Genomic DNA, 8096 nt, shown 5'->3' with positions numbered 1-8096 from the left:
GCCACAAGTAAGGCTTACATTAACACTGCAATGAAATTCCCCTAGTCGCCACTCTCCGGCGCCTGTTCGGGTTAATGCACCCTAACCAGCACGCCTTTCAGAATGTGGGAGGAAACCGGAGCACCCGGAGGAAACCCACGCAGACACGGGGAGAACGTACAAACTTCACACAGACAGTGACATCAAGCCGGGAATCGAACCCGGGTCCCTGGCACTGTGAGGCAGCAGTGCTAACCACGTACCAACCGACACGAGAACAGCTTCTTCCCTGCTGCCATCAGACTTTTGAATGGACCTACCTCACATTAAGTTGATCTTTCTCTACACCCTAGCTATGACTGTAACACTACATTCTGCACCCTCTCCTTTCCTTCTCTATGAATGGTATGCTTTGTCTGTACAGCGTGCAAGAAACAAAACTTTTCACTGTATGCTAATACATGTACAATAATAAATCAAATCAAAACTTCATGGACCACAGAGAGAATGTTGAAATGTACCAAGGGTCAGTTAATCATAGAATCCCTACAGTGCAGAAGGAGGCCATTCGGCCCATCGAGTCTGCACCAACCACAATCCCACCCAGGCCCTATTCCTGTGACCCCACATATTAACCCTGCTAATCCCCCTGACACTAGGGCCAATTTAGCATAGTAAGAAGTCTCAGAACACCAGGTTAAAGGCCAACAGGTTTATTTGGTATCACGAACTTTTGGATCGCTGCTCCTTCATTAGGTGAGTGAAGGAGCAGCGCTCCGAAAGCTCGTGATACCAAATAAACCAGTTGGACTTCAATCTGATGTTGTGAGGATTCTTACTGTGCCCCACCCCAGTCTAACGCCTGCATCTCCACATCAATTTAGCATGGCCAATCAAGCTAATCCGCACATCTTTGGAGCGTGGGAGGAAACCGGAGCACCCGGAGGAAACCCGCACAGACACGGGGAGAACGTGCAAACTCCACACAGACAGTCGGAGGCCGGAATTGAACCCGGGTCCCTGGCGCTGTGAGGCAGCAGTGCTAACCACTGTGCCACCGTGCCAAGTTAATTGGCATCTCTCTTATCACGCACAAGCATGCAAGAATCATTGGTACAGGAAAGGGACCAGAAATATATGACAGCCAGCAATAAAACCAATCGCAAATTCTCGAGAAATCTCTTCACCGCAGAGGGACGAGAATGCAGAACTTGCTGCCGAACACAACCATTGAGGTGAATAGCACAGATGCATTTAAAGAGAAGCTAGGTAAGAACATGAGGAAGGAAGCAATGGAAGGACGTGTTGATGATGTGAGAAGAAATAGAGTGGGAGAAGTCTAAAATGTATTTATGTGTCGCAAATAGGATTACATTGACACTGCAATGAAGTTACTGCGAAAAGCATTCTGAGCAAACATACTGTGGAGTGTAAACACCAGCCCAGGCCAGTTACAAGTAAAGTTAAGCTTATTTATCAGTGTCACAAGTAGGCGTACATTAACACTGCAATGAAGTTACTGTGAAAATCCCCTAGTCGTCACACTCCGGCGTCTGTTCGGGTACACTGACGGAGAATTTAGCATGGCCAATGCACCCTAACCCGCACATCTTTGGACTGTGGGAGGAATCCAGAGCACCCGGAGGAAACCCACGCCGACACAGAGAGAACGTGCAGACTCCGCACAGACAGTGACCCAAACCAAGAATCGAACCCGGGTCGCTGGTGCTCTGAGGCAGCAGTGCTAACCACTGTGCTAAGTGTCCCGAGGCATGGTACATTGGGGAGACCATGCAGACATTACGACAACGGATGAATGAACACTGCTCAACAATCACCAGGCAAGAGTGCTCTCTTCCTGTTGGGGAACACTTCAGTGGTCACAGGCATTCGGCCTCTGATCTTCGGGTAAGCGTTCTCCAAGGCGGCCTTCACGACACACAACAACGCAGAGTCGCTGAGCAGAGACTGATAGCCAAGTTCCGCACACATGAGGACGGCCTCAACCGGGATCTTGAGTTCATGTCACACTATCTGTAACCCCCACGACTTGCCTGGGCTTGCAAAATCTCACTCACTGTCCTGTCTGTAGACAATACACATCTCTTTAACCCTGTGCTTAACCCTCTCTCCACGCACATTGTCTGTACCTTTAAGACTTGATTACCTGTAAACACTCGCATTCCAACCATTATTTTGTAAACTGAGTTTGTGTCTTTATATGCCCTGTATGTGAACAGAACTCCTACTCACCTGACGAAGGAGCAGCGCTCTGAAAGCTAGTGGCTTTTGCTACCAAATAAACCTGTTGGACTTTAACCTGGTGTTGTGAGACTTCTTACTAAAAGAATTGTACAGAATTCTCAGCACAGGATGAGACTGTCTGGCACATCAAGTCGCTGCGAGTGATTTATCTTCCCAGCAATGTCTCTTCGACCACTTATAACACCCGATTCGATGATTACTATGGGTGACACAGTGGTTAGCACTGCTGCCTCACAGCGCCAGGGACCAGGGGTTCGATTCCTGGCTTGGGTCACTGTCTGGTGTGGAGTCTGCACGTTCTCCCCGTGTCTGCGTGGGTTTCCTCTGGGTACTCCCATTTCCTCCCACAGTCTAAAGATATGCTGGTTAGGGTGCATTGGCTGTGCTAACTTCTCCCTCAGTGTACCCGAACAGGCGCCGGAGTGTGGCGACTAGGGGAGTTTCACAGTAACTTCACTGCGGTGTTAATGTAAGCCTACTTGTGACACTAATAAATAAAAAAATGTTTAAAACTTGTTCCATAAATTCATTATTCTTTGTTGAAAATTGTCTACTTTTTCCAATTGTGAATTTGAAAAAATAATGACCACTTGATAATAAATTTCCTGGACCGGATTTTTGTCAGTCCCTGCGTTCTGATCATAGTTTGAAGGATTGAACTAAACAAGTTGGTTTATAGACTGAGTCCCGAAGTTAGGCTTGGGGATGTCGGAAGCGTTTCGAGCATTTCACCAAGATAGGTAACAGCTCTGTTAAGATAGTCGCAAGAGGCATTTCAGATGCTTTTGCTGAATATTTAGAACACGGATGCCCCATAATGTAATTTATTAAATCAATTGGTCGCAACATTGATTAAAGTTAAAGTTTATTTATTAGTGTCACAAGTAGGCTTACATTAACACCGCAATGAAGTTACTGTGAAAATCCCATAGTCGCCACACTCCGGCGCCTGTTCGGGTACACTGAGGGAGAATTTAGCACGGCCAATGCACCCTAACCCGCATGTCTTTCAGACTGTGGAAGGAAACCGGAGCACCTGGAAGAAACCCACGCAGACACGGGGAGAACGTGCAGACTCTGCACAGACAGTGATCCCAAGCCGGGAATCAAACCGGGCGGCACGGTAGCACAGTGGTTAGCACTGCTGCTTCACAGCTCCAGGGACCTGGGTTCAATTCCCGGCTTGGGTCACTGTCTATGTGGAGTTTGCACATTCTCCTCGTATCTGCGTGGGTTTTCTCCGGGTGCTCCGGTTTCCTCCCACAGTCCAAAGATGTGCGGGTTAGGTTGATTGGCCATGTTAAAAATTGCCCTTAGTGTCCTGAGATGTGTAGGTTAGAGGGATTAGTGGGTAAATATGTAGGGATATGGGGGTAGGGCCTGGGTGGGATTGTGGTCGGTGCAGACTCGATGGGCCGAATGGCCTCTTTCTGTACTGTAGGATTTCTATTTCTATTTCTATTCTATGAACCTGGGTCCCTGGTGCTGTGAGGCAGCAGTGCTAAACAGTGTGCCACGGTGCCTCCCCATTTCAGAGGGCAGTTGAGAGTCAACCACATTGCTGTGGCTCTGGAGTGTCATGTAGGCCAGGCCAGGTAAGGACAGCAGATTTCCTTCCCTAAAGGGACATTAGTGAAGCAGATGGGTTCATTAGTCAGTGAGGCAGCAGTGCTAACCACTGTGCCTCCCCAGGGACAAGTCCCTTGTTTAATACACACACACACACACACACTCGACAGAAATGGCTGCTTTTTAAAATGCTTTAATGCTTCCTTGGGTCCATAACAACACATCCTTCAGCACCTTTTTCCGCCTATAGTACAAATTGTTGTGATCATTTGAAATTTGGTATTCTTGCATTTGTCCTGATAAGAGCAAAATGAAAGAAGCTTGGGCAACAAGTCTCTCTTCTCAGTGTTATACAAGTTCTGTACACACAAGCAACTGTTTGGTTCAGTGCTGGACAATCTGCAGCCCGTCAAGGCTCTGAGCGCTGTCCATGTCCCATTGGATCTTGTCCACGGAGGAATCACGGCGTTACCTTTTGGGTTGATGCCAGTGCGCTCCTAGGAGGTGACGGCAGAAGTGCTGATGGCTAGTCAAGCTGCTGAGGTCTAAGAGGTCTAAGAAAGAAGCAGAAAAGAAATGGGTCTACCTAAACTATTGTCTACAGGAACAGTGCCAGAAGATAGCAAATGTTGTCCCCTTGTTCAAGAAGGGGAGTAGGGACAACCCTGGTAATTATAGACCGGTGAGCCTTACTTCTGTTGTGGGCAAAGTATTGGAAAGGATTATAAGAGATAGGATTTATAATCACCTAGAAAGGAATAATTTGATTAGGGATAGTCAGCACGGTTTTGTGAAGGGTAGGTCGTGCCTCACAAACCTTATTGAGTTCTTTGAGAAGGTGACCAAAGAAGTGGCTGAGGGTAAAGCGGTTGATGTGGTGTATATGGATTTCAGCAAAGCGTTTGATAAGGTTCCCCATGGTAAGCTTTTGCAGAAAATACGGACACATGGGATTGAGAGTGATTTAGTGGTTTGGATCAGGAATTGGCTAGCTGTAAGAAAACAAAGGGTGGTGGTTGATGAGAAATATTCATCCTGGAGTTCAGTTACTAGTGGTGTACCGCAAGGATCTGTTTTGGGGCCACTGCTGTTTGTCATTTTTATTAATGACCTGGATGAGGGCGTGGAAGGATGGATTAGTAAATTTGCGGATGACACTAAAGTCGTTGGAGTTGTAGACAGTGCAGAGGGAAGTGGCAGGTTACAGAGGGACATAGATAAGCTGCAGAGCTGGGCTGAGAGGTGGCAAATGGAGTTTAATGCGGAAAAGTGTGAGGTGATTCACTTTGGAAGGAGTAACAGGAATACAGAGTACTGGGCTAATGGTAAGATACTTGGTAGTGTGGATGAACAGAGGGATCTGGGTGTCCATGTGCATAGATCCCTGAAAGTTGGCACCCAGGTTGATAGGGTTGTTAAGAAGGCGTACGGTGTGTTAGCTTTTATTGGTAGAGGGATTGAGTTTCGGAGCCAGGAGGTCATGCTGCAACTGTACAAAACTCTGGTGCGGCCGCATTTGGAGTATTGCGTACAGTTCTGGTCGCCGTATTATAGGAAAGATGTAGAAGTGTTGGAAAGGGTGCAGAGGAGATTTACCAGGATGTTGCCTGGTATGGTGGGAAAATCGTATGAGGAAAGGCTGAGGGACTTGAGGTTGTTTTCGTTAGAGAGAAGAAGGTTAAGAGGTGACTTAATAGAGGCATACAAGATGATCAGAGGATTAGAGAGGGTGGATAGTGAGAGCCTTTTTCCTCGGATGGTGTTGGCTAGCATGAGGGGACACAGCTTTAAATTGAGGGGTGAGAGATATAGGACAGATGTTAGAGGTAGGTTCTTTACTCAGAGAGTAGTAAGGGCGTGGAATGCCCTGCCTGCAGCAGTGGTGGACTCGTCAACGTTGAGAGCATTCAAATGGTTATTGGATAAACATATGGATGATATTGGAATAGTGTAGATTAGAGGGGCTTTAGATTGGTTTCACTGGTCGGCGCAACATCGAGGGCTGAAGGGCCTGTACTGCACTGTAATGTTCTATGTTCTATGTTCTATGTTCCATGTTCTATGTTCCATGTTCTATGTTCTATGTTCCATGTTCTATGTTCTATGTTCTATGTACACTATGGTCCGCTGAGCCAGGAGGAGGAATTTGTAGCTAATTACAGGAGGAATGTGTAGGATCAGACTCGGTTATTATGGGTTAAATTAACTATAGATATAAAACATGATTCCAGGTCCAACTTTAGATTATTACACTGAATAGTCGGGCGGCACGGTGGCACAGTGGTTAGCACTGCTGCCTCACAGCGCCAGGGATCCGGGTTCGATTCCGGCCTCGGGTCACTGTCTGTGTGGAATTTGCACATTCTCCCTGTGTCTGCGTGGGTTTCCTCCGGGTGCTCCAGTTTCCTCCCACACTCCAAAGATGTGCGGGTTGGGTGGATTGGCCATGCTAAATCACCCCTTAGTGTCAGGGGGATTAGCAGGGAAAATACGTAGGGTTACGGGGATAGGGCCTGGGTGGGAGTATGGTCAGTGCAGGCTAAATGGGCCAAATGACCTCCTTCTGCACTGTAGGGATTCTATGATAATTGTCTGTGGATAAACACATGTATTAAATGCATTTAAATGTTACATTTGTTTCTGCAATCTGAAGTTGATGATAGAAAATATACAAATGTTCGTAGAGTCATAGAGGTTTACAGCATGGAAACAGGCCCTTCGGCCCAACTTGTCCATGCCACCCTTTTGTTTTACCACTAAGCTAATCCCAATTGCCTGCGTTTGGCCCATGTCCCTCTACACCCATCTTACCCATGTAACCGTCTAAACCCTTTTTAAAAGACAAAATTGTACCTGCCTCTAGCAACTCGTTCCAGACACTCACCGCCCTCTGTGTGAAAAAATTCCCCCTCTGGACCCTTCTGTATCTCTCCTCTCTCACCTTAAACCTATGCCCTCTAGTTTTAGACTCCCCCACCTTTGGGAAAATGTTTAAGCATGTTCTGTAACTGGTTATGGAATACTTGGCGTGAATTAAAATGTATTCAATCTTACTCTTGGTCATGGTTAATGCAAATGCCCAACTTGCAGATGGACACGCGGCCCACAGACACTTCAGAGTTTCACTCATGGGGCCCATTCACTAGCGCGGCTTGCCCATTATTGGTTTAGTTCTTTGGATTAATCTCCACTCCATACTGAGTTAACTAATCTTAGACTAGGGGACAACACTGCAATTGGTCTCAATTCCTTTTACTGATGGGCAGGTTTATTATGAACAAGGACCTAAAGTCTATTTATTATTAGTCAGAAGAATCATAGAATCCTGCAGTCCATTCGGCCCATCGAGTCTGCACTGAGCACACTCCCACCCAGGCCTTATCCCCATAACTCCATGCATTTACCCTAACTGGTCCCCTGACACTAAGGGGCAATTTAGCATGGCCAATCCACACTAACCCGCACATCTTTGGACTAATACAAGTAAGGCTCACATTAACACTGCAATGAAGTTACTGTGAAATTCCCCTAGTTGCCACAGTCCGACGCCTGTTCGGGTCAATGCACCCTAACCAGCACATCTTTCAGACTGCGTGAGGAAACTGGAGCACCCGGAGGAAACCCACGCAGACACGGGCAGAATGTGCTGACGCCACACAGACAGTGACCTAAGCCGGGAATTGAACCCGGGTCCCTGGCACTGTGAGGCAGCAGTGCTAACCACCGTGCCACCCTTCATTCATACAAGGCTTTTAATGTATACAACGCCCTACGGCATTAGGGGGACAAAAATGACTATTAGGAGTTGAGGTAGACCAGCCACAACAAAGAACAAAGAACAAAGAACAGTACAGCACAGGAAACAGGCCCTTCGGCCCTCCAAGCCTGTGCCGCTCCTTGGTCCAACTAGACCAATCGTTTGTATCCCTCCATGCCCAGGCTGCTCATGTGACTATCCAGGTAAGTCTTAAACGATGTCAGCGTGTCTGCCTCCACCACCCTACTTGGCAGCGCATTCCAGGCCCCCACCACCCTCTGTGTAAAAAACATCCCTCTGATATCTGAGTTATACTTCGCCCCTCTCACCTTGAGCCCGTGACCCCTCGTGATCGTCACCTCCGACCTGGGAAAAAGCTTCCCACTGTTCACCCTATCTATACCCTTCATAATCTTGTACACCTCTATTAGATCTCCCCTCATTCTCCGTCTTTCCAGGGAGAACAACCCCAGTCTACCCAATCTCTCCTTATAGCTAAGACCCTCCATACCAGGCAACATCCTGG

The sequence above is a fragment of the Mustelus asterias genome, chromosome 21 (assembly GCF_964213995.1).
Source record: "Mustelus asterias chromosome 21, sMusAst1.hap1.1, whole genome shotgun sequence".
Lineage (NCBI taxonomy): Eukaryota > Metazoa > Chordata > Chondrichthyes > Carcharhiniformes > Triakidae > Mustelus > Mustelus asterias.
This window is presented reverse-complemented; position numbering follows the sequence as displayed.